The sequence below is a fragment of the Gobio gobio genome (genome assembly GCF_949357685.1).
Source record: "Gobio gobio genome assembly, chromosome: 7".
Taxonomy (NCBI): Eukaryota; Metazoa; Chordata; class Actinopteri; order Cypriniformes; family Gobionidae; genus Gobio; species Gobio gobio.
In genome coordinates this window covers 39,617,442-39,645,277 of record NC_137103.1, presented here as the reverse complement: position 1 = coordinate 39,645,277, position 27,836 = coordinate 39,617,442, and the positions used below count along the sequence as shown (strand labels likewise).

The following is a 27,836-nucleotide window of genomic DNA, read 5'->3' as shown; positions in this document are numbered from 1 at the left end:
GCGTCACATGGCTAAACGTCATCGTTTTCAAATACCTACGTTTTTGCAGGACAAAAACGACATCTCAGTGTGGATAGAAGGCCAAAACGGAAAGAAAAAGATGCATTTTCAAACGAAAACGTATTAGTGTGGACAAGGCCTAAGACTTGGGAGAGTTTCACTGTTAACGCAGCTTTTGTTTTTGTGCCGAGCACATATTAGTGACTATATGATGAGGAGTAAAAAGAGGCAAAACATATGTTTTATATTCTTTATGATGTGTAAAGACACACATCAATAAGAGTGTCTCTTAATGAGGAAATAACAACCTTTAAAAGGTTTGAAAAATTGTTAATCAGCAGTTATACTGATTGCCATGTACCTTGGAAGCCTGGTGATGTAATTGTTCTGCTGTCATTGAAATTATTTTGGAGTTTTACAAGTCACAGTCGGCAAAGACTATGGAAATGTGTTCCCTATGGGTCACAAATTGTCTGTGATTTCCCTTGAAAAGCAAACTACTAATCCGAGGTAAGGTCCTCCTAATATATCTATCTAAAATAAAATTTTCATTGGTAAATATGTTGAAGATTAGCAGCTAGGCAGTCAGTTTATGAAGACATGAGCTTTTCATTCAGTGTACTGATGCATCTCCTCCATTGACGTCCATTAATTGGAATAACCTTTTGTCTTTCTGTTGAGTGTTATGTCTTTTTGAGCAGACCTTGAATTCTTTCTCTGAGAAAGGGGCTCTGGATGCATGTGTGTGGAAAGAGAGAAAGACAGGTGCCTGCAGTTGTGTCACCTTCTGTAGCTCATGAGTAGACCCACACAGAATCTGTGCCCACAGCATTGTGCTCCTCTAAGCTCACAGTATTCATTCAACTATACAAATCCCCAGTTCCATATATGTAATAATATAATAATATTTTGCCTGATTTCATTATGCTTTCAGCTACCAATAAGACTACCAAGGGCAACATTTAGAACATTTTGCCATATTTTTTATATTAATTTACAAAACACACTATTCCACATCCTGCCCAATGCTGTCCTTCAAACAAACGTGTCAGCTATGTGTGCTATGAAAATATACATAGTGAATTTATCTTACAAACTTTAACCATGGTTTTACAATGAATAAATAAAACGAGGTTATTGTAGTTATTGCATGGTAACCACAAATTAACCACGGTTTTGCTTCTAATCCATAATTTAACTATATTATTTGTGTGCTTATACAAATGGTAATCAATACGGCAAAAAGTTTACTATAATAAAACCATGGTTAATTTTCGTAAGGGCACATCTGTGCATGACTGGGGGAAGTTTTCCATGCACAGACGGCAGACCCGACTTTACCACGATTATCAATATTATCACGGTTTTGTTCAAATTAGATGAAAGCGTTCAAAAAGAACTGATGCACTCACTGAAAACATTTCAACAAGTTTTATATTTGAAAATTAACCCACAATAAATAAAACAAGCAGCTCTATGCTTTTTTTTTTTTAGCAAGATTCAACTCTGTGGCATTTCCTTCCTTATAATGACTCTCATCAATAGCAACGCATTATAACAGTGCACATCCATGTATCATAACGGACGTGCTCTCTCTTGTTTCATTCAAATGCAACTTGCCGTCTTGCGTCTCTGCTTTACTATTAATACTACTATAATAACGTTGTGATCATCTTGTCTGGACGATTATTTTGTACGCTGTACATATTGGATTTATAAATAGGTAAGATTTAAAACATTAATCTCAATTCAATATGTCCCAGTAATTATTTATGTGGTAAAACCCCCCCCCAAAAAACAGTGTAATAAGTGTACAATGAATATACATTATTATCCCTTAAATGTCACCCTTAATAGTCTTGTATGAACGTGTTCATTTGTCTTTTGCTCAAAGCCTTGCTGCGAACATTTCTTTGCAGAAGCTTCACCTTAATTTCAAGTGAGTGAGATACAATATTTCAATACAACATTTTGTGTCCAATTATTTCTCAGATGGTAAGTTAACTTGGTCTAAGTCGAAGTTAAGGTAGAAGTTAACTTAACAGTGGGTAACTAATGATGGTAATGAAGACTCATCAGATTCAAAGTGTTTCCCCCTATTTTAGACTATCTTTTTTCATGTTCTGCAGACCATCCTTGATTAAGTTTCCCTTAGCACTTTTATAAAAGCCAAAATATGACCACAACTCAGATTTGGTCCTTTTAGAAGGTTGAAAAATCATCAGAGCACTGTCACTGCCTTCCGCCATTTCTTCTCATTCAAAAAATGTTGCACGCTGTGCCTGCGTCAGACTGATGCTGGCTGGACAGGATTTACCGCAAGTTTTCAAAATTACGAAAATCAAACACCGTTTTAATGATAATTACATTTTAAACGATAATACTAACTGTCAGTACATTTTATCGTGGTTTATCATGAAACCGGTAATCGTCCCATCCCTAAGTTGTTGCAGTTCTTGATAAAATCGATTATGAAAATAATCAACTACTCAATTTCGATCAATTTCGCACCTGCGCGCTGTGGACTGAAACCATTAGTCACATAGCTTTACAGTAGTGAATAACACATTACTGTTGACATATGGAAAATTGTAGAGTATACAGAGTGACCTGCAGCGGGAAAGGTACATGATCCAAGTTGTCAGAAATATGAGAATGCTTTACATCTATAAGAGCTTAAACAACATAAGCGTTTACGGTGGCTAGCACTGTCGTGCTTTGGCAGATGCGTGTTCTGTTTAATGCATCAGTGCAAAACTTACATTTCAAGGTTATATCCTTATCTGTAAATTTGAGAAAGTCCCACGAGTATGTCCATTGTGAGTATTCTGACAACAAGCAAGTCTCGTTAAACTACACACACTCTTCTCTGTTTTTAGTCCAAGGGCTGGGTACAGCACAGTACAATTTTATAGATAAAATAAAATGTACACAAACTTGTATTTCACCGAAGAAATGCACCAATTCGATGTCGCAGAGAACTGCTCTCTCCTGAAGAGGATGCGAAAAGCCCACGATAAATGACTCAACTGCTGAGTTGTTACGTTTGACCCATGAGCTGGGTAACACAAAAACATACAGATTTGGAATGACGTGAGGATGAGTAAATGAACATAAGTTTTTTTGGGGGGGGAGTTTTGGGTGAACTATTCCTTTAACGTCAACACGCACACCTTCCAACAGAGTCATCTTTGAGTCAGCGTGTCCACGGCACACTAATAAAACAGCATTAATTTAGTGCTATTGGGTGGTTGGCACAGATGCTAAGGTTTAGCAGCGAGTCAGCATGGTTATGTAAACGTTCTCTATCATGTCAAACACTTTTTTTGGCATATTTTCACCTAACTGTTAACCTGCCTTTGGTGACTTGATGTAGCTGAATAAATATTTCATTGACATTTGATCCGAAGGCTCTTCTCACCCGCCTGGCAGAGATTATTTTGTAATTCTAATGAGAAGTTGTGTTTGTGTGTGTGGCAGCTTTCACAGACAGGCCTCTGGGCCGGTGCTGTAAACAGACTTTGACCTCCTCACCCTGCTCTAGTTAATTAGACTGGCTTACACAGGGTAAGCTTAGGGATTTCATATTTCAGATGAATACCTAACAAAGATAAAATACGCTACATATTCTTATTAAAACAACTCCTACAACTGTTTTTTGTTTTTTCCGGGGGGAGAAAGGATCGAAAAATACTGTCATTTCTTCGGTGGAACACAAAAGAAGAATGTTATAAATTATACAACAACAACGAAATCTATGGGGTCCAGTGCTATTTTACACCCCTTTGACTTTCAATATATCTTCTATCAGAGGAATCTAGAGACCTGAATATCATTTAAGATTCAGTGCCATAGCAACTACATAGAAAACAACGCCCACAACACCTTAGCATTATGGTGACTTTTGTTCGCTTGAGTACTGCTTTTCTAAAGAAAAAGTTGCGGCATTCATCATGATATTGCATCCTATGTGTTTCACGGAAACGCATAATTAAAGCTTTGGCAATGCCAAAACACAAGGACCTTATTAAGCCTTAATTTTCATGTGATTTTTAGAGGGCAGTCGAACTGCTCTTGTGTTGACTGTTAAGTTAATGAGCACAGTGGAATATGCGTGTCTTGAAGGGATGTTTCCTGTGTCTGAGTGCAGTATTCTCTGCTACGCTAATGCTGTTTGCTCAGGTCATTGATGCCCAGCCATGCACAGAGCAGAACCACAGGAAATAACAAGGCTCTTCTGCCGCCAGCGCTGCTTGATCCGATGCATTGCGACAGCCGTTTGGAAAACAGTGAGTTTCAAACACATAGGGATTAATTCTTTTTGCCTAATTGAATAATTATAGAATATGTGCCAGGCCGTTTTTCATGTCTCAGTGGCTGACTGGAATTCAGGAGACCATCATCATGGAGGATTTGTGTGTACACGAACTCTCTCGACTCCTGTGTAGCATACTAATGCACCGTCTCTGACGTTTTAGGGGGCCCTTCGTGAGGACAGGGCTTCTGAGAAGTTCCTCTGTGGCATCGAATGAATCTCTTGGAATGCATTCATGATTTTAAATTTATCGATGTCTGTACAGTACTGCACCTGTTTGCATTGCATTTTCACAGCCGAGACATATGTAGGTCTTAGAGGGACACTTGGAATGAAGGAACAAGTTATCTATATCATAATTCAAATAAAATGGAATGTGTTTTAATGGATAAATGAATGTAATGTAAAAATGCATTAATTATTTATATATATATGTGCCAGGCCGTTTTTCATGTATCAGTGGCTGACTGGAAACAAAAAAAACTGCCGTGGATCATTATATATATACCACGGCAGTTTTTTTGTTTTGTGATGGGCGTTCATGAGTCCCTTATTTGTCTTGTCTTGACTTCGCAATGTTCTTCAGAAAAATCCTCCAGGTCCTGCACATTCTTCAGTTTTCCATCATCTTTTGCATATTTGAACCCTCTCCAGCAGGGACTGTGTGATTTTGAGATCCATCTTTTCACACTGAGGACAATTGAGGGACTCAAACACAACTATTACAATTTTTTTGAAGCATTTACTGATGCTCCAGAAGGAAACACGATGCATTAAGAGCTGGGGGTGAAAACTTTGAAACTTTCAGCAGGATGAAGATGTCCCAAATGTTTTCATTTAGTACTGCCCTTCAGAAGCAACAGAAGGTAACGTGCATGTTTCCCTGAAGACAAATTGAGTACAATTTACCTTGATCTTCAAATTCAATAAGTTATTTGCATTAACACATATTTTAATAACAAATATAAATAACAAAAATAACTATATTGTCAATATTAATATAATAATTATTCTTGATTAAAGAAGTGGAGGAAAAGATGCATCGGGATGCATTGAGGATCAATTTATAATCGAATTGTGAGGCAAATGAAGATACACACTTTTACTTAAATACTATATCTTCGTCGAAGCGGCAAGTTTATTTTATTACATTTTATCCGCATCCATATGTTTATTAAGTATATTATACAGTATACCCCCCCCCCCATTTTATGTTGTAAACTGAATAATTTATTCCTTCAATCTTTTAAGTGTTACTCACCCTCCATACAGGCATAACAAATGATCTTTTATTCATTGTAACACTTTCCTGCTCTCAGCAAAACTCCCTTTTTAAAAAATAATTTTTTTTAGGTTTCAGACTCTTTTTGTCTCCTCCTCTACAATATACTGGCATGAAGTTACAGCTGACATCCCTCTGTGGGCTTTAGTTTAAATAAAGCTAAATCCTGGTGCAGCAGTGAAACTGATACAAAACATCACTGCTAAGCTGATGGGCGCTTATCACACTGGCTGTATTGTGAAAATGCTGGGGTAGTCCTGTTCTTATCATTCTTTTTTTTCTCTCTGCCTTTTCTAAACAATCCTACCTGTTTACCCACCGCGTGACAAGCGCCTGTTATGTGTTAAAACGGCTATAAGTGGAATGGAGAGGAAAACGTCAGGCGTTTAATTGAATTTGTAGACACTCGGGTGGTGGTTGTGACAGTAGGAGTCATCAGCTCTAGTAGACCAGAACCGCCACAGTGGGGCCACCTTAAGATACACACTAATACACAGTTGCAGATGAATAGTTTTTAGTGATCTGAATGAGACCTCATGTCACAATTGGCCTTTTCTACTCTGCCCTACAAAGGCTAAGTGCAGTAACTACGCAAACACTGAAACTGAGAAAAATTGCTTTAAAGTTTTTACACCAGCCAGTCAAACATGTTGTGGGTAGATTAGTGGTAATGCATTCATGTATTGCCTTCTTAGGAAGAAATTTTTTATAGATAAAAACCATGACCACCGATGTGATCTTTGACCCCCAAAATGCAGATACTGCACTCTGCCTTTGGATGATCTTAAACTAAAACACTATTGCAAAGGCAAAGTGCAGTATCTACAAACTAAATGTGTTCATCCAACTTTTTTTCATGCTTCGTAATACATGTTTATAGTACTAATAAACTTTATATAATACAGAATTTTCATTTTCGGTTGAACTATCCCTTTAATATGGCCATACATCATTTCCTAGAAATAGAGGTTAGATAGTAAGTTAACTTACGTATTTCTTCTCCCTTTAGCCTAACTTCTAAGCTATTCTCAAACATGTACATTTCCTATTTGTGCTATCTACACCCTTAAAGCTATAATTAATAATTAAAATATAATTATTATGTATTCTTAGCTAGCCTATCTGTGAAATCCAAAAAACTGATTGGCACCTTTTTTTGTATATGAAGTAGCCTACGAAATTAGTGAGTGAAAATAGAGTACTTTCAGTACATTATGCAAGTGTACTTTTTCACCTAGTGTGCTTGCTGTCGGCCCGGCTGCGCTCGTCCGGTTGTCACCTGCTGACAGGCGCCGCTAACTTTTAGAGTAACTTTGTCTAACAAGATAACTTTACCAGACCCAGCTAACTTTTGAAGGAGTAACCCCTGTCAATACAATTGGATTAGCTGCCTGAAACAGAGAGATGTCCGTATCAACAAACACCAATGTGATTAAATCGGATTATCTTTACGTTATCAGAGGATATTGCCTTTAATAGAGCAGCACAGGAAAGTCAAAATTTGCTAGCGGCTGGCTAGTCAATGTTAACTGAATATAAAGCTGTCAGTTGCCTTACTATGAGTTATTATTTTGCTATCTTCCTTACCATTCTTTGAATATTTGCGTTTTAATGCGAGTTCAACCATCATATGGCTGCGGGATTGTTTCTGTGTGTTACGATCGGGGCAAACCGCATACAATCCCCATTCGTGGCAAGGCTGAAACCGCAGTATCTGCTGTGTCAAAAACGGGGAAACAAAGCTAGAACGCAGTAACATCACTTACTGCGGTTTGCCTTGGTATTGGCTTGGATTTTGTAGTTACTGCAATTTTGACACGCTCGTTTCTCTAAAACTGGACAAAATTGAACCAGCAAACTTTGTCACAAGACAGAACAGATGTCACAAAGCCCATTTCAAGTCTTAACTCAATTTTGACCAAATGTGTAGTTACTGCGCTTTGCCTTTGGACGGCAGTACTGTTTCATTTCGATTCATAATGTTCAGAAGATATTAGCATGCTGGCAACTCTTGGTGTACAGTGCTGAAGTACCTTGGCAAAGTTAGGGCAAAACTAAATCAATAGGTCACACACAGTTGATCGATGGTATCAATGGGGAGTTTATACAGAGCTGTATCGTCCAACCTAAGCGTAAACATTTGCTTACGTTTCACTCTGCTCTACGAGTGTTTGATACAGCACTGTGTGCCTCTTCAGACTCTCCAATAGAGATGCTCTGTCATCAATCATGTGTGAATCGTATCAGACATGGCACTCAATGTGTGTTTGAAGCTTTTTTTGCTCCCCTGAAGTGGGTTGCACACATTTACACCCACAAGTATTTGATAATTTGTGATATTTTCTAAATATAATCATTCTGTACCTGATATTCTCATTCAAGTATTTGCAATTAAGTTGTTTGCATGAACAACAGTTGACCACAAAACTTTATGGTCAGCAAGATTTATTTTTTGAATGAAATGAATACATGTATTCAGCAAGGATGCATTAAATTGATCCAAATTTGACAGCTTTTTTCCCCCCAAATGAATGCTGTTCTTTTGAACTTTCTACTCCTCATAGAATATGGAAAAAGTATCATAGTTTCCACAAAATATGATAATTTTCCACATTGATAATAAGAAATGTTTCTTGAGCATATGAATGGTTTCTGAAGGATCATATGTCACTGAAGACTGGAGTAATGATGCTGAAAATTCTACTTTATGCATTTATTGTAGAAAATGTGTAATCCAGTGTTATGTAGTTTAGGTCTATCTTGAATACAGTTTGAGGAAGCTTGCGCATACGTCTTCTGGGAGTGAAGAATGACCAGAGGACATTATGACTCTCAGCCGTCACATACTGCATCACTGATTTAATCTGGGCCTTCCTAATTCTATCTCTCTAGAAGATCAGAGAGTGTGTCGGCTGCATTTCAAACCCTGGTGAGCTTCTGAGCTAGACAGCATTTTTGGACATTAGTACACTTATGATGCACCAAGAAGCCACCTTGGTCGACAACTCACTAGATTTTGGGACACAGCCAGTGTCATTCACCCACACATACATGTGTATAACAGGAAGCCAGATGTAATGGGATTTGTAAGATTAATACAGGATAGCATAAAAACGGTGAATGTGTGTGCGGTAAAAGTGCTGAGTCAAACCTCTCGCTCGGGCCGATAACCGAGCCAAATGCACACACGAGCATGTTTGAAGCACAGGCCTCCGCACAGGATGAAATGCTGTTCCTCTGGCCTTCTTCCAAAGAAGAAAGGAAGCAGGTTTGCAGTGAAGAGTGCTAAGGTGGTGGAGGGCTGGAAATGTGATTAGAGTGTCAGCAGGGCGGTGAGCAGACGGATGGTAATGCTCGAAATGGAGTCGCATGTCTCATAAATATTCCTTAGTGGAGGCTTTATGGGGTAACACAGACTGCTTGTTTGTGTCATGGCAATGCAGGACACATGTTCACATGCATATATGATATTTTATCAATTTGAACACATACTACTTTATTATTGCTTTTTTTTTTATTCTGTGTGGGTGTATTTTTATGCTTATATTCTTCTACATTTATACGTCAACAATACTGACACATAAACGCACATGACCTTATGCCCTCATGTTAAGGTGGGGCAGCTGTGGGGCTGGACAACTGATGAAGTATTGTACAAGGAATAATGGAATAATGCAGTATTAACAGTTATTATTTCACATTTACTCCTCAATTGCAGGGCAGAAGAGTTGATTAGATGTCAATGAGTGGTCAGTCAGCCCCCTGGTGAGCTGATAAGCACTTTGAGCCTTTGGTTCTGACACAGATGTGACCTCTAATAGCGCTAGAAATAGAATAATGAAGCTGTAAAGTGTAACGGCTTTGCCTTCAGTTTAGTAGATGCTGGTTTGAGATCTTTTTCATATTAAGTAACTAATACACAATGATTTTTAAAAAAAAATGTAGTATCCTGCAACAAATAGAACCATGTTGTAGAAGAAATACTTTTAATTAATTTAAATAAATGTGCTTAATTGACGTGAAAAATAAGAAGTCAATTGAGTTAAGTTGAAATAAGTCCATTCAATAAGAATATTAGGGCTGTCACAATATCAGATTTTCACTACACAATTATTGTGGCCAAAACACGTGCGTATATATACACATACCTTAATTAAATAGCCTACATTTGGAAAATAAAAAAACATAAATGAGGCTCAAACATATTTTATTTTAGTACTTCCGTCATGAAACAACATACTACAGCCTTTAAGACATTTAAATAAATATCAGTCAGTAAGAAAATTAAATATTAGTTACAAAATATTCGTTTTATATTTCCATACAGAGGGGCGTCATATGCCGATTTGCTCTGAAAGGGATGTGGGACACGAGCAGGAAAGCGAGCATCGCTTTCTAATATCTTCATGTTTTCTCCTAATGTTCCAAAACTATATTAGAAAATGGATTGTAGGTGTGAAGAGCGAATTTATCTTCCGCAGGGTCAAGAACTTTAGGCTTTGTTTGATTATGCGCTGCGAATGTATTAAATAAGCTATATACATAAATTTGACGCACCTTAAGTCTAATAACAAGCACAAACTGTGTTAAATAGAATTTGAAGTAAAATGTATCTGTCCTACACCGTTTTCTACTTTACCACAGTAATTGATGGGAATATCCTAATTAAAAGCAAACAAAAGGAAGAAACATATATAATCCCCCGTGAGAGACGAAAATGAAGATTTGGGAAAATAAATAAGAGATGTCCAGTAGAATAAAATAGAGTAAGCCTATTGTTAAATTCGTAAAAAATCGGGCGACCAGGTCGCAAATCACAAAGCTTAAATTTGGCTCACCTCACAAAGCCTACCTTGTTCGGCATGAATCCATATGATGTGTTTCCATGGCTGCGATGTAACATTTAATCGCAAACCTATTATTTATGTTGTAAATAAAGCTTTGTGCTTCACTCGTGTCATAATATTCACGTAAAACCGCATTCACATACAAAAAAAGTGTTTTGGCCGACCACCGCTGGTGCTACTCGGCCACCGCGGTGGTGTGTTCCACACGGCTCCAGGGGGTTAAAAAAGGCCTTATGAAGCGAAGCCATGCGTTTGTGTAAGAAAAATATCCGTATTTAAAACTATAAACTAAAATAACTAGCTTCTGGCAGACAGCCGTACACATCAATTTATGGCGAAAGAGTAACCCATGACGCATGCATATTGACGAACATGGAAGCATGAGTATAGAGCAGAAAAAAACACCTGTCATGAATTAGTCTAAAATGAGAATTTGAAAAGAGAAATGCCGGAGGATTTCAATATAAGAGAAGAGGGGCTTGAGTTTGTTGCCCAGGCCTATTTGTTTGAACTGTGAGAGGCGTCAACTTGTGATACTCCTATACATCGCATCAGGGGTTATTCTTCTGTAGTAGTGGGAAGTTCGGATCATTTTAGGGACTTGTATCTTTGAATCTCATTCAGCAAAATGTAAGTGTATTCTGCTGTCATGTAAAATCTTTTTTTCAAGTCAGAATTCGTTCATTTTAGCAGAATATAATTAAAATGACACGTCAAATTCCCCAACATCCAGTACTTACGCAAACGTTGATGATGTTTGGAATAAAATAAGTAAATTATAAGCTAATGCAGCCACGGCCAAACTTTGAGAAAGAAATGATTAATTCATTGCTTAGCTGGGTCTTCAGGGTATGCAGTCTGTTACTTCACCTCACCTCAACTCAATCCCAGTTGTTCTTTCTTTTTGTTCCTTCACATTTATCACGTCTGTTCCCTGGAAAGATTAGTTCACCTCTCGTGTCTTCGGGTTCGAGTCGTTAGTTCCGTCATCAGTGTCTGATCCCTGCCGTGACAGCCTCATATGCAATGCATGCAGTCCCGGAAACAGAATTGATTAGTTCACCTCTCGAGTCTTCGGGTTCGAGTCATTCGTTCACCAAGTCACAGCCCCATAGGCTGAATGCAGAAACAGAAAAGATCCTGTACAGAACCGTTGGCATGTTGCGCATGCGCGGTCAACACAAAATGAACGAATTTCTCTCTGAGACAACTCGTTGTACATATTAAAGATTCGACACATCACTATTCTTTTGCCATAAGTCGACTTGTGTAGGCCGTCTGCCGGGAGCTAGTTATTTTCGCTAAGTTTTAAATATGGTTATTTTTCTCACAGAAATGCATCGCTTCGCTTCAGAAGGCCTTTATTACTCATTAAAAGTAAGCCGTGTGGATTACTTTTATAATGGATGGATGCACTTTTATGGACTTCAAAACAGAACTACCCATTCACTGCCATTATAAAGCTTGGAAGAGCCAGGCCCAGGACATTTTTTTTAATATAACTCTGATTGTGTTTGTCTGAAAGAAGAATGTGATATACACCTAGGATGACTTGAGGGTGAGTAAATCATGGGCTAATTTTCATTTTTGGTAACTATCCCTTAAAGTTGCAATACTGCCAAATACTATATTGAAATGTCAACCAAATACTGCTGCTGTATTATTTACAATATTATTGTATATATGTGTTTCACGGTTATTGTCAATATTGCGACACCCCCTTTTTTCTTTTGAAATGGAATGTTCTTGACAAGCTTTGTGACTATAAACATCGAAGTGAGTGAGCATTCTGGTTGTTTCTCAGTGTCAGGATGTCTTTTTTAATCCACTGCTCCGTTTCTCTTGCTGACTGCAGCACGGAGAGCGAAAATTGAAAGTTTGAGTCTGATTACATTGAGAAGGGCTGAGACAGATTACCTGTCTCTGATTGCCAGTGGAGTGGACTGTCTCTCTTTATCTCTCTTTCTCCTGTTTCCTGTTCCCTTTAAATCTGTTACACTGTGCCCAACTGGCACGGAGGCCTGGACAGACTTACTGCTCATCACCCACAGTGCCTGCCACGACACTTCCTCTTTTTAAAAGGGCAAATGGAGGAAATTCCTTTAATTGGACTCTTTCTATCATATCTATTAAAAAATTACATAGCACTTTTAACCCAATCCAATGATTTTCTCCACTAGCTTTACTGATTTGTATTGTTGAACCAGTTTGTACTAGTCGGGCGTCAGTGTTTAATCTACACCTCGCCACTGAGGTTGTTGATGCCAGCTGGAGGCTGCATTGATCTTGTGCGCTCTGCCCACTGCGGAAAGAGGCACAGCAGGCATTGCATTGGGCAGCCCAGGGCTCCTAGCCACACGGACAACAGATCTCTCCACGTCTGCTCCATCAAGATTTGCCCTGGCAGCAGTGCTTTCTGATTAGTTGTGGCAGCTGTGGCCAACAGGACGGTGTGCCCAGCTGGCACAGGTACCTGATTTGGCAGCTGCTCTCAATAAAGAGCTGCTGACACCAGCTGGCCACTAGAGGACCAGCAAACAAAGGAAAGGGAAAGGCAAATGAGCGCGAGAGAGTAAGACAGCATCATCACTAGTGGTTAACCAATATAGATTTTTTTGAATGCCGATATATTAGAGAGTCGGGTGGCCTATATAGAGCCGATATATTTATACTTGTGTTTAAAATAAATCTGTAAAATAGACTTATACTTCTCAATTATGTAATAATCCGTTAATTTACTTCATTTACAGTATATTACAGTATTTTCATAAATACATTTTTTAAAAATATGAATAAAGAGGAAGTAAACACTGTAACTAACAGGGCACTTTTATTCTGGTAAGTTTGTGCACACTGGGAATCTTTTTTTCAAGTAAAAACAACTACTTTTACAGCACAGAGAAAATGACATGAATAGTGGACAACTGGATAAAGCGCGGAGTAGTTTAAAAATCAAGTGTTTAAAGTTTGTCAATCATGCATCTTCAGTGAAGCTGATCTCCCCTTCTGTTCGCATTCAACTCGCACAGACGGACCGTCACGCACAGAATACAAACGTTTTTATGCCGACTACAACACTTCAGAAGATCTCACTGCTGTATTCGACAAAGGCCCAGTTCCAAATGGCACACTTCATATTCACTTTTGCTCTTGTGGACGTACAATGGCTGCTGCATGCGTGTGTCTGTTAGATTAGATTCAACTTTATTGTCATTACACAAGTACAAGTACAAGGCAACGAAATGCAGTTTAGGTCTAACTAGAAGTGCAATAGCAGCAAGTGCAGGATATACAATGGTTGCATAAGTGCAGGACATGGATATGTACTGAATATATATAAATATATATAAATAGAGAGATGGTAATTACTATAAACAGAATTTACAGGTGAATATTTACAGTGAATAAAAAACAGATGGCTATTACTATAAACAGAATTTAAAGGTGAATATGTACTATGAATATAATATACAGATGGCTATTACTATAAACAGAATTTAAAGGTGAATATGTACTATGAATATAATATACAGATGGCTATTACTATAAACAGAATTTTACAGATAGAGGTATACAATGATATGTTAGGCTGAAATGAGGAATATAGTAGTGGATTAAGGTAGTGCAGTAAATTATGGACAGAAGCTATCCGAGAAAGTGTAAAAGTGCAGTGGAAAGTGATTGCATATTACAGTTAGAAGTACGTTGCAAAATGCAAATGTAAACAGTTGGTACTGTAAATAACAGTCGGCAGTGCAAATGAGCACAATCCAATTAAGGTATGGTAGTGCAAGATACATAAGTAAACAGTTGTTACTGTAATAAAGGACAACTCTGGTGAAAAATGAACCTAGGGGTAATTAACTCATGGAATGTAAAGAGTTTTATCTCTAAAAACAGATTAGCTTATAACGCTAGTATATGGGGCACAGAATTAGTAAAATTAAATCGCTAGTTAATACCACTAACAAGGATCAAAATAGTCTCACACTAACACAGTAGCATAATGAGGGTCCCTACATGCAAATCGAAGCATTGAGAACTTTGTAAGTGTACAAACAGTTTAATAAGAAGATACTTTATAAAGACAGTACATTACGCGTATACAGACGGGAGCCATCTTGGAAAACAGTCTCGACAAGTCGAGCCACGAACGCTGTGCTAAGTGAGCTGGTCGATAGGAATTAAGTTCAGCTTAGCACAGCGTTCTTGGCTCGACTCGTCGAGACTGTTTTCCAAGATGGCTCCTGTCTGTATATATTTATACACGTAGCCTTTCAAAGTATACTCCATTTGATAGTGTGCCCGAACACTGGCGGTTGACACATGCATTTTAGAAAATTTCATCTTTGTTCAGTGTCTGCACTATTTTTCTCCAGAAGTCATGGCCAATAAAAAATTATTTTAAAAAGGAACACCACTTTTTTTGGAAAATAGGCTCATTTTCCAACTTTCCTAGAGTTAAACAGTTGAGTTTTGAATCCATCCAGCTGATCTCCGGGTCTGGCGGTAGCACTTTTAGCATAGCTTAGCATAGATCATTGAATCTGATTAGACTGTTAGCATCTTGCTCAAAAAAATTTACGAAGAGTTTCGATATTTTTCCTATTTAAAGGGTTAGTTCACCCAAAAATGAAAATTCTGTCATTAATTACTTACCCTCATGTCGTTCGACACCTGTAAGACCTCCGTTCATCTTCAGAACACAAATGAAGATATTTTAGTTGAAATCTGATGGCTCTGAAAGGCCTCCATTGGCACAATGCACGGTTCACTCTCAAGACCCTTAAAAGGTACTAAAGACGTCGTTACAAACTCCATCTCACTACAGTGGTTCTACAATAACTTTATGGAGTGACGAGAATAGTTTTTGTGCGCACAAAACCCTAAATAACGACTTATATAGTGATGACGATTTCAAAACAAGGCATCATGAAGCTTCGAAGCGTTATGAATCAGTGAATCACAGCGCCTATAATGTAAATTAACCTTTCTACGCTATAAAGAACCTTTTGTGCAATGGAAAGGTTCTTTGGATATTAAAGGTTCTTCATGGAACCATACACCCTGACAAAGAACCATTTAGTGTATCCCATTAAACTTTCATTAGAGAGAAAACTTCATGAGGGAGAAAACTTTTAATTAGAAAGAAAATGTACGAACAAGCAAAAGTGTTTGTTAAATTAAATGATTTGCATCAGGGGAATTCTCTGTATCTGATTGTAAGCAGATGTGGACAAAAGTTGAGTGCTTCATTTGCCAATATATTGTAAAATACAACCGAATACATGAAGACAAAAAAAAAAAACCTATGATAGGACATGACACACTGGACATCTTTTCTAGTGCCTTTCCACTTCTTCTTGTCTCTGGAAATTAAGTTTGAAAATGTTCACCGTTCTAGCTTATGTATCATCTTCAGTTATTTGCTGTGGTAAGTGCTTTCTTCAGCTCATGCAGTCGTCTGTGTGTTTGTGTGTGTTGGCCAGCGCTGACAGGAAATCATTAGCACTGTCTGGGAGGAAAGGTGCAGAGTGACGTGGCTCTAATGGAAGCTAAGGTTGCTGTCTGCTCTGCCACAGACCCCTGGGGAGCGCCTGGAGCATCCATCCGCCTGTCTGTCTGCTGTCCCCTGCTCTCTGCCTGTCTCCCTGTCTCCTGCTCCTTCACTCTTCGTCTATCCCTGGCTTTTTTATGCGCTACTCTGGAGCTCAGATACCATGACTTCCGCCCCTCTGCTGCAGCTTTCTTTAGTTTAGCGACTCGTCACTCTGATCTCACATCAGTTTGGCTTTGCTTACCTTGAGGCTAGTTTGTTGATTTTCTGCTGAAAACCGAGATGTTTTTGGTGGTGGATGTCTTGAGGCATTGCTGTGTCTAGTTTACAAAACTTCTTCTGACCTGAGATCAGGTCTTCCCCTCCATCTGGAGATTGCACAGTCAGACAGGGCAGGTCTTACACCTACTGTGAGCTAAACAGGTGTGTGGTTATTGCTCTGTACCTCTGTGGTTTGGCAGTTTATTATTGCTTGATTCTCAGCAGCAGTGTGTATTAGCGGGGGTGAGCACGTCTTTGAACAATCGTCTCTTCCTGTGATGCTGCCAACGTATTGTTTTACTTAAAGCGCCAATGAAAGGAGATTGTCAGAACAGAGCGAAACAAAGAGACAAGGAAAAGTGCACATTTACCTTGGAGGAATCATTCACAGTCGGGGGGAAAACGCTGAGATCGTTGATTCTTGTAGACATATTTACAGCTTTTATTTTATTTTTATTCAGTAACTTTTCCCCCCCAGAAAATTTGATTCATATCTTTAAAAATATCTCTTTGAAACGGCATAACACAACAGTGTATTGTTTGATTTTTATATCAGGCTGTTGGTTATTAATGTCATTCTGTGTTGAGCTTATGGCTTAGCCAGTTAGGATTCTTGACAGAGCCCCTGCAGACACATCTCTCACACTTAAAACTAGCATATAGAATTTGAATAAACTGCAAGATTCTTCCTTGTCAAATTTGAGAGTTTGTATGACACCACATTAACCCTATAATGCTACTGTACCATATTTGATATGCAAATTGCTTAGGCCTCTTTATTATAATCAAATATTATGATCAAAAACACATACTTTTAGGGCATAGTGTAAGTAGACGAATTGTAATGCAGCAAATGACTTTACCAATTGGTGATTGGCTTATTTATTTAGAAGGCGGGACTTATTCCACTATATTGCACTTTCTCCTTTTCATAGTAATATGAGTGCACTGTCTATCTAAAGTATTTGCCTTCAAAAAATGTCCTCCTTCAGATTGTGGTAAACTTTTTGCTGTGGAATTTTTACTGATTTTCGTAAAAGCAAAAATAAGAATAATGTTTACATTGTTAGTAATATTTGATGAACATTCAGTAGATCAGTTCTGTAAGATGAACACTTACTGAACTGACGAGGCTTACTTTACTTTATTATCCATGCATAATTTTCTAGAAAATCATGTTAAAATGTTTGTATCAAATACAACAGGCTTTTGAGGATTGTTTAAATTTTTCTCAATCGTCATTGTATCGCATCGCACTGCATTATGGGGCGGTTTCCCGGACAAAGATTAAGCATTTTTAGCAGATTAACATAAATCTGCTTTCTGTCATGGATTTTAAATAATCCTAGACTTTAATAAGAGTTTAATAAGCTGATTTCCTGGAGGAAGACTAGAGCTACTCCAGGACTAAATTGAGGCTTAAACTAAAACTACCAGGAGGCAAGTTTAACTGTATATTAATGTTGTGTTTTAAAGAAGACACAGGGATTACTTGGACTATGTCAGTGAAGATCAATATACATATACACATACATATTACTGGAGTAGCTCTAGTCTTTCCCAAGGAAATCAATAATTCATACAACTGGTTAGTATCTTTATTTGCAGGTCTTTTGTTTTATATTCTTCCAAAACATTGAATAACTATTTCATTGTCCACCCACAGATTTCCCAAAACAGTAAGGTAATAAAGTTGATGATTCTATCTTAAATGAAGTTGTATTGTTCTTGTAGATGCGTGTGCATTTGCATTGAATTAATTACAAATACATTTTCCAGGCATTTCTTATCTTTGATTCCACAGCTGATGTCTGCAGTTTTTCTTTGCTATCTGCTTTAAAATGTTTTTCTCTTCTTCAGTAAAGTTTTTTGGTGATTACAGTCATTTTTCTGCTGTCATTGTTTCCTTGGATTTGCTTCTCAGTTTCATACAAATGTAAGCTTTTCATGGTTCATTCCATGTTTTATAGGCAGCCTTGGCCGTGCTAATTCAGATTAGCGCAGTTTGTTTTAAATTAATCTTTTTTATTTTATTTCAGTGCTTCATAATCCAGGGCCCGTTCTTTGTACATAGATTACTCAATTATCTGTATTTTTCTGTTTGATTTCATGTGATTTGACATGACCCAGGATTGTTAGATTCTTCGAAACTCATCCTGGAGTTGCGGTTATAGCAACAGGTCTGTAAGGTCTAACCTGCTCGGGAGCTTATTACGTATTTATAAACTTATACTTATTTAATGTAAACTTCTTACAAGTGTACCTTATTGAATTTAAAATAATAATAATAATTTATAAACTAATTTGAAATTAATATTATAATGTTGTGTTGTCATAATAAGCTGTGTATTAATTTAAACGGTGACAGCTATAATGCGAGTGGCTTGATACAGCACAGGAGATGCTGTCAAACTTTAATGCGGTCAAATAATAAATCTGCTTCACAGGTCAAATTAAATGAATTGCTAATTACAACATTGAAATAAAACTGTAAAGCCTGTACAAATATTTAAAAAATCTTGAAATAATGGAAATAATTGGGAATCATGTAGCAAACAGTACAGATTACATTTATGTATGTAATTTTTATGTCGTTTTGGTTGCTTGGCTGTTTCCTTATAAAAGTCCAGAAATGTTTTCGCCAGGTGTGTGATGTTCTTTTTTAATATGATATCATTACATTGCTGTCTTTCCGCCAGCTAGTCGCTGCATTGCTGATCATGGTTTCGAGTATTGATAAAACTAATCATGTAAATTTCCTCTTACTAAGACATGTTGGGAAATGTAGTCACAACTGATATTTAAATGCATTATGAAAGTACTGTAAACAATCTATAAGAATTCATTTAATTTGGTCATATAAATATCAACAACTGCAGCAAATAATTATTTTAAAATTTTTTAAATCAGTTGGGACCTCCCTCCTTGAGTGTAAGCTAGGGCTGTGCAATTAATCGAATTTCGATTTCGATTTCGCCTCCCAACGATCACCAAAATAGTACAATCGAGAAAAAACGATTATTTTGCCTTGCGTTCTGAATGAAACGCGCACGCGCACGCGCACATCCGCCCCTCCCGAACCCACAAATCTCTCTCAGTTCGTGAGTCTCGTGTGCATATCATCCGCTGGAATTTAAAAACTCGGCGCGAGTAAAGATGGCAGAAGGAGGGCAGTTACAGCAGCGTTTGGTGAGCAAAAAAGGCAAAACCAACTCCGTTGTCTGGGAACATTTTGGCTTCGAGGAATCAGACGATAGCAGAAATATGTTTCGTGCAAGATTTGCTACATGGTAGTGGCTGCAACGCAAGGCAACACCACGAATTTGTTTAACCACTTGAAAATTAAACAGAGTGACCTATGACAATCTAATAAAGAAACAAAAACTGACGAGAGCAGGGGAGCAGTGTAAACGTCCTTTTTTTCCTTCATATTTTTCAAATAATTCTCTCTTTGTAAACTTTGTTCAATGCATGCGAGATTGCGAGTGCTGCCATATTTTCGAATATGACCAGTCGTTTTCACCGTCATCACCCGGGTTTAGTGCTTTAGGGTTTAGGTTTAGAATGAGAAGCCGCGCGCGCTGTGAGAAAATGTGTCTCTGTGCGTTCATCCGAGAGCGCGCACACGTCTCTCAGCGCGCAAATATTGAGTTCTCTTTCAAGTCTTGCTCTTAAACGGACAAACTCACACAAAACGTATGTCAACATGTCCATCTTGATGAGTATCTTAGCAGACATAGTCTGTATATGCCTTAAGTGAACTTTATACAGTCGATAAAGAAGACGCGAGGTCTTAAAGGGGCAGTATCCTTTACTGCTGTCTGTTTAATGTCAAACAACAAAAGACAAGGACATCACTCACCGCTCTTGATTGAATAGCTTTTGTAAATTTAATAGGATTAATCTTTAATTTATGCACTCAAATATGCAATGTTATTTTACATTTGATACATTTCTGTACCTGAAAACTAATGTTAGACGTACCTGAAAAGCATATTTAGCCGAACCATATTGTTGATCTTATTTATTTGTGGTTATCATTTTTACGTGAATACTTTTATACTTTGATTCGAATATATGTTATATTATTTATTTTAATAGTTCAAAAAGTACAACAAATGTTACAATTTCAATTGAATTGTTGAAAGGTGTACTTTTAATAAATACAACACATTCCCAAAGTCATGTGAAATAATCGTGTTACATAATCGTGATTTCAATATTGACCAAAATAATCGTGATTATGATTTTTTCCATAATCGAGCAGCCCTAGTGTAAGCTACATATTCTTTTTTATCTCACTATATGAGCCATAAAAGCCTGATGCATGTGCACTTAAAATTTATATATATATATATATATATATATATATATATATATATATATATATATATATATATATATATATATATATATATATATATATATATATATATATATATATATATATATATATATATATAAATACATATAAAAACAGCTATTTATATAGCTGTTGCCAATTTTCTTACAATGTGTTTTGGTCACTCAGATTTGCATTTTGCCATGTAAAAGTCTAAAATGTTCAGTAGTGAAACGAGTGTTTAGTTAAAGGGTTAGTTCTCCCAAAAATGAAAATAATTCCCTCATCAAAAAACCCTCATGTCGTTCCACACCCGTAAGACCTCCGTTCATCTTCAGAACACAAATTAAGATATTTTTGTTGAAATCCGAGGGCTCAGTGAGGCCTGCATAGCCAGCAATGACATTTCCTCTCTCAAGATCCATTTATGTACTAAAAACATATTTAAATCTGTTCATGTGAGTACAGTGGTTCAATATTAATATTATAAAGTGACGAGAATATTTTTGGTGCGCCAAAAAAACCAAAAAAACGACTTATATAGTGATAACCGATTTCAAAACACTGCTTCATGAAGCTTCGGAGCGTATCGAATCAGCGGTTTGGATCGCCAAAGTCACTTGATTTCAGCAGTTTGGCGGTTTGACATCCGATCCGAATCATGATTCGACTCGCTGATTCGATATGCTCCGAAGCTTCATGAAGCAGTGCTTTGAAATTATCACTATAAGTCGTTATTTAGGTTTTTTTGGCGCACCAAAAATATTCTCATCGCTTTATAATATTAATATTGAACCACTGTAATCACATGAACTGATTTAAATATGTTTTTACTACATTAATAGATATTGAGAGAGGAAATGTCATTGCTGGTTATGCAGGCCTCAATGAGCCATCGGATTTCAACTAAAATTTCTTCATTTGTGTCCCGAAGATGAACGGAGGTCTTACGGGTGAGGAATAAATTACATTATTTTCATTTTTGGGTGAACTAACCCTTTAAGAGAGGAATAAGAATCTGAGACTAGGGACAGCAGTTGTATACTCAGTTTTACTCTGTTTTGGTGCAAGACACTTTGACATTTGACAAGGTCCACTTGACCTCAGTTGTACTGATAATAAGGTGAAGAGCATATTAGGCAGAGAGAATTCTGTGTGGTGAGGGAAGCATTAGCTGTGTGAGATGGAGATGTTGTGCAGCTCTGATTGCTTGTGGTCAGTTCAAACATTAAGATGGAAAGAGGAGAACTGATGCAGAGCAGCAGGTAATGAAGTGAACATAAAACAACCTTTCTCAGCCCTTTTCCATCACTAGGTACACAAACACACACACACACACACACACACACACACACACACACACACACACACACACACACACACACACACACACACACACACACACACACACACACACACACACACACACAAGGGATTATGAATTAAACAGTATAGTGTATGTTGCTTGCCTCATAATTCATAACAGACTAGGGCTGAACGATATGGACAAAATTTCATATCTCGATTTTCATGCCAGATATCTCGATATCGATACAATACGATATGACTACGTGTTCGGTGAAAACCAGAATCTGAATTAAAATGTGTTTGATTTAAGCCTAAATTTGTGTCAGAAAATGTATTGTTTTTAAGCCTTTCGCACGTACGATCACACAGGTGTAATCAGTCTAGGCTGGTCCCTGGAGCGTATGATCAAGTGCATCACATGATCAACTGCTAAATTCAAATAGCCAGAGACAGGCGCGCTCAGAGCTGTCATATATCACAACTTTTCAGTGTTTTCAACCACATACTGTTTATTTTAGGTTTCAAACATATAAATTCACATAAGTACTAAAAAAACAATACATTTAGAGTTTGTAAAATACACACTGATGTCTATGGAAGAGGTAATAATAATCCTTTCCATTATAATTCGACACATTTTATTCATATCAGATACACATAGTGTAAGTAACTTCAATGTTTACTCTATTCTATTCCCAGTTCACCAGCCACTTACTTTTAAGTATTTCGGGAGAAGTGGATGAATTCACGTGTTGTAAACATAGAGGTTGTAAATCCAACAGATCTGATTCTCTGAACTGCGTCTGCGGCACAAACTAACTCGGCGGCGCCCATCGCGCATACAGCTCAACTAACGCCATCGGTATAAAGGTGTTTAAACAACAATATACTTCCACTTGCATGTATTTGACAATCGGAATATCAGATATTTCATGCCATAGCTAACACATTTGTGAATATTCTGAATAAAAAAGGAAAAAATTACATAAAAGCAGATCATCATTCACTCAGCGCTGTTGCTGCTGCGTTGTGTCACGTGACAAGCAATGACGCGTCACCATGGAAACGCCACCCCCGCTCTCACAATATTGTTCCCACGTCCCTGGTAGTGTGTGTGCACGCTGGCTTTAGCGGTGCATTCAAGGGCACTCGTAAAACTGATGTTTGTTGTGACTGCCAGAGTTGTATGCAGGGCGAGTGCGGAGAGGGGAAATCTATATCGTCTATATCGTTGCTTTATTTCGATAGTAATATCTTGAAAGTTCATATCTAGATATAGATACGATAACGATATATCGTTCAGCCCTATAACAGCCTTTCATCCTAATTGACATACTCATTGTTTTGTGACAATTAAGTATTGTTCTGAGTGCAAAAAAATATATAAAATAAAAACTGGTCTTTCGAACTTTGAGATAAAAGAATCCTGAAATAAAATGCATCATGATTTCTGCCATGGTTTCGGCAATAATAATAATAAATGTTACTTTAAGAGCAAATCATGATGTTAGAATGATTTTTGAAGGATCATGTGACACTGAAGACTGGAGTAAATCTGCTGAACACTGACCATGGCCACGCATTTCCCACACAAAGCACCTATGAAACAAAAACGTGTATCAGGAAAATGTTATCTGACGTTTGTCAGATGCGGAAGTAACATTTTCTCACAAAAATGACCCCAGAAGCCTCAGTAGCGTATTTGTAAGTATATTTTAAAGTTAGAAAATCTAGTTCCTACATTATTTTTTTCTATACATTGACTCATTGGGTACATCTACATTGGGCTCTAACCTGCAATATGCTCTTTAACATTTGTTGAAATTAACCTTAACTAAGATTAATTCATGCTTTTAGAAGTATTTAGAAGTATTATGATGATAGTTCAAGTTAAATAATGTTAACAAATATACCCTTTTTTAAGTGTTACCTATTTTATAATTTTTTTTCTTGTATTCAGAAAGGTACTTATCCATCTCAAAACAATGATCTTGATTTGGGTGACAGCCATAAACAGCATTTAAACAAATGACCGTAAATACATTCAGGGGTTACACTTGGGAACTGTACAATCTGTGGTGGGCTTACACTGGTGCGTATTCATACTGTAATCCATGTGTCCAGGAGAAAAAAAATAAAACGAGTTCTTTGTACCAGTGACATTTGATCTGATGCCATGTAATCTCAAACTGTCTTAGGTGGTCTTCTTTTGACTCTAACTGAGTGGTGCAGTTTTTGAATGCATTCTGTTTGTTCTCATGCTATTATGACAGTACAGAGCGTTGATGCACGTGTTTGAATGGAACACCTGTCACATGATGCGTGTGATATCCCTTTACTGTAGAGATGTTTGTTTGTTGCGAGGTATGGGTGTGTGATCTCACGTTTTTTTTAACGTGAATGATTAAAATGTCTCCACAATTTGCTTTTGAAGAAAGATCTTTGTATCGTGCTACAGTGTATTCTATCAGTTTTAATTCTGCCGTTTCAGACCCAACATACTGTACAACGCGACATATTCACATTACATGTAAGCGCAGAGGTGGGGTTACGCTCACGTGACATTGCAGTTATTCACAAGCACGAAAGTTTTTTATTTGCATGCAATTTCTGGTTTTATTTGCCGTTCTGACATGCGCTTTTCTGAGCGTCTACACCTGAAATGCACACTAAAAGACTGTCAAACAGCATGTGAGCACTAAACTAAGTTATCTTTCGTGTCTTTTTGCACGCAGACTGTTAAATACACACAAGATGTCCATAAACACAGTCAGTTATGGCTTCAATAAACAGCATGTCTGTTTATTAGATCCATGCATGAGGTCTTGTGACCAACCTGCTGCCGCTTGTCAATAATGTTAATCAAACAACAGAAGACCAAAAAAAAATCAATTACGCTCCTTCACTGAATAACTTCAGTAGATTTTGAAGAATCAGTCCATATAATTTACACAGTGAAGTCTATGTAGTGTTTTATTTATTTATTGAATACTACTGTTAAATACACCTACTGTAGCTCTGTTTATTGAATTTGTATATTATATTGGATTTGTAATGTGTGTCAGCCACATGCAAATTAGTAACCAACATGAAAAAATTGTGATATTATATTTTTACCATATTGCCCACCCTATTGTGAGTGCTTGCGCTCAGCAGACTGTTGATAAGAGAATGAGGGGAGGAGAAGAGAAATGAGCCGCTTTATTCTGCTGAAAATATGCTAATATAATTCACTTAGGCTTCATTTCCCAAATGTTTGCTCTCTCCTCAGAAGTTACATTTGATTTGATTTTTTTCCTTCCTTGGGGGGGGAACTTTCCTGTGTTGTTATTCTGCTGTAGGGCCTTTGGCTGCCGCTGACATGAACTGATTTCTTTGTACACTTTTCAAGTTTGTGTGTCAATGCAAATCTGAATTTAATGCATGTGATTTGCTGCATTCCAAGCATCAGCTGCCGAGCATTAAAGATTTCTCCTGTTAGCACTAGTGGTCCTGGAACACATTCTGTATTACACACCCTCACTATCTTGGTAAACTGTTTTCTAGTCATCATAAAGATGATCCTAATATTTCAAAGAGTTCAAATGTTCCATGTTGTTATTTGTGTGTGTTAAGTTGCTTATAGCAACATATGTTAACGTAACAGTCAGGGTTTAGAAAAGTAAAAATCCCTTTCATCCCATTGCTGATATTTTTCCGATATGCTGATATTGAACTCGTTTTGGCCAATGCAATACAGATATACACGAATAACTTAATATTATTTATGTGCTTTCATTATTTGTGTACTTTCCATTTTATTAGTCTTACAAGTATAAGCCTTCAGCCCCACCACCCCACTCGCTAGTTACTATTGACTGGTGTCGCAAAAAAAAAAAAAAACAAGACCAAGAAAAAGGCTAAATGAAATATGCCTTGAAATCCCCAAAAAGTATTTGTGTGCTGTCTTCACTGAATTGAATATCTCTAGACTGGAACTCTGATTGTCAGATAACACTCAGAATGACAGTCGACAGATGTGAACGTGATAAATTCTTTTTGTGACGAACACAAGGGATTTATTCACCTTAAGAGTAGAAAGTACATGGATTGTATTTCATGTCGTGTTTTTCTTAGTCTTGATTTCTCACTTCTCACTTAGTAAGTTAAAACATAGTTAAAAACAGAGTAAACTCAACTGCGGCGTTATTAGAGTCTCACGAATGAGTGTGCCACATAGTTGTGTGCAGAAGACCAATGGCCAAGGTCAGGATTTGCATTAAATAATACATTCAACTTGTTTGAGTTTTTTTGTAAGTTTATTTTTACCAAATTCTATTGTATACCCCCCAGAACACATGGGATATAAAACATGTGTAACATCGGACCATAATGTGATTCTTGTGCGTCTTTTTTTAAAGCTTGATGCTGGTCGCTATTCACAGCAATTATGGCCGAGCATGAGAGGGACATTTTTTATACATTTTTGGTGGTATGAACAGGAAAGAAAGGCATATGGCATTAGATTAACACCAGGGTGAGTAAGTGATGACTTTTAATTAAAAAAAAAATGTATTACATTTTTAATTAAAGTCCACTATGTAACATTTTTTCAGTTAAATATCCAAAAACCACTAGGCAAGTGTCATATATTTTAATATCCCAAATGTTTCCAACAATTTGTAAATCGTGAGAAAATTGCTATTTTAACCAAGGAACCGGGACGTGTGAGGGAGTCACCTGTCGATGGCGTCATATCTGCGTTCCCCTCGGTTTTATTTTGCAGAAACGCTTTACCCTGACCACAGTGTGCAACAAGTGTCATAGCAGCCGCCGAGCGAACGCACAGAGTAACGTCATAACATCATTTTCAACACACTCAGATGTGTCTAATATGATAAATAGAGCTACGTTACCTCATACTCATGACCGGAAAAGCGGAAATGGCGCCAGCGACTTTGGCATAATAAAAGTCCCGCCCGCGAATATGCCATAATAAAGGTCCCGCTGCTTGCGAGGCTTGTGTTGTGCTCTTCTTATTAACAATTGCTCCTGCTTCTGCTTCATACTATAGTAACGTTAATAATCACAACCATGAACATGATTTCTGCCCGAGTCCTATCCCGATTCTTTTCCACCGGCTGTGAGGTGGAGACCACTTGTCCCAAGATTCTGCGCTCAAACTTGGCGTCATCAAACTACTCCTTTGTTTTGAATAGGCGACTTCTAGTGGATGGAAAAGTTACATAGTGCAGCTTTAAATAAAAAATTATTTTCATTTTAGGGTGATCTAACCCTTTAAGTACACAGTCTTGCACCTCTTTTTGTCAAATTAATTTTTGATTTGCTTCATTGTTATACATTTTTAACAAAGACTTTTTTTTTAATCTCTTTGGGGAAATAATCCATAACCAAGGCTGATGAAAAAGTGGATGAGCACTGTTAAACTCTATTGGAATCCACTGTAAATGCTAGGTGACTCTATAATTTGCTTTATTTGATAAGCGATCACTCAATGTGTTTCCTTTTTGGTTATGAGACTTTCTTAGAAGCTAATGACCTGTAGACAGCGAGGCAGCTCTCAAATATTTGAACCATAGCTGCTCAGTCTCTGACTCTTTGTACCAGCACCACAAATAGAGCAGTCAGTAAAAACAGTCTACACACTCCCTCCAGTTTTCCAGTGTGTGTTTTTTGCAGGCAGGTGGTATGTGAGTATTGACTGTTGTGTGCTGTCAGAGATGCGGGGGGGCAGAAATACTGCATGTCCCCTCTCACACCCCTCCTCTTTCTCCACTTCGCTGAAGGCTATTATATCCACTCGCTGGGCCATGGACGAGCATGCTGTAAAACACATGACATTTACAGTACTGACCTCTTTTTGTGATGAATTCCCTTTGTAAGGACACAGAGGGACTTTCTTTAAATCACATTCCTGGGACAGA

General features: G+C 37.5%; 1 protein-coding gene across 42 annotated transcripts in view; it reads left to right on the top strand.

Annotated features, from left to right (window-relative positions):
- caska (calcium/calmodulin-dependent serine protein kinase a) overlaps positions 1-27,836 on the top strand; it is a 208,914-nt gene that overhangs the window by 66,462 nt on the left and 114,616 nt on the right. The window lies entirely within an intron of this gene.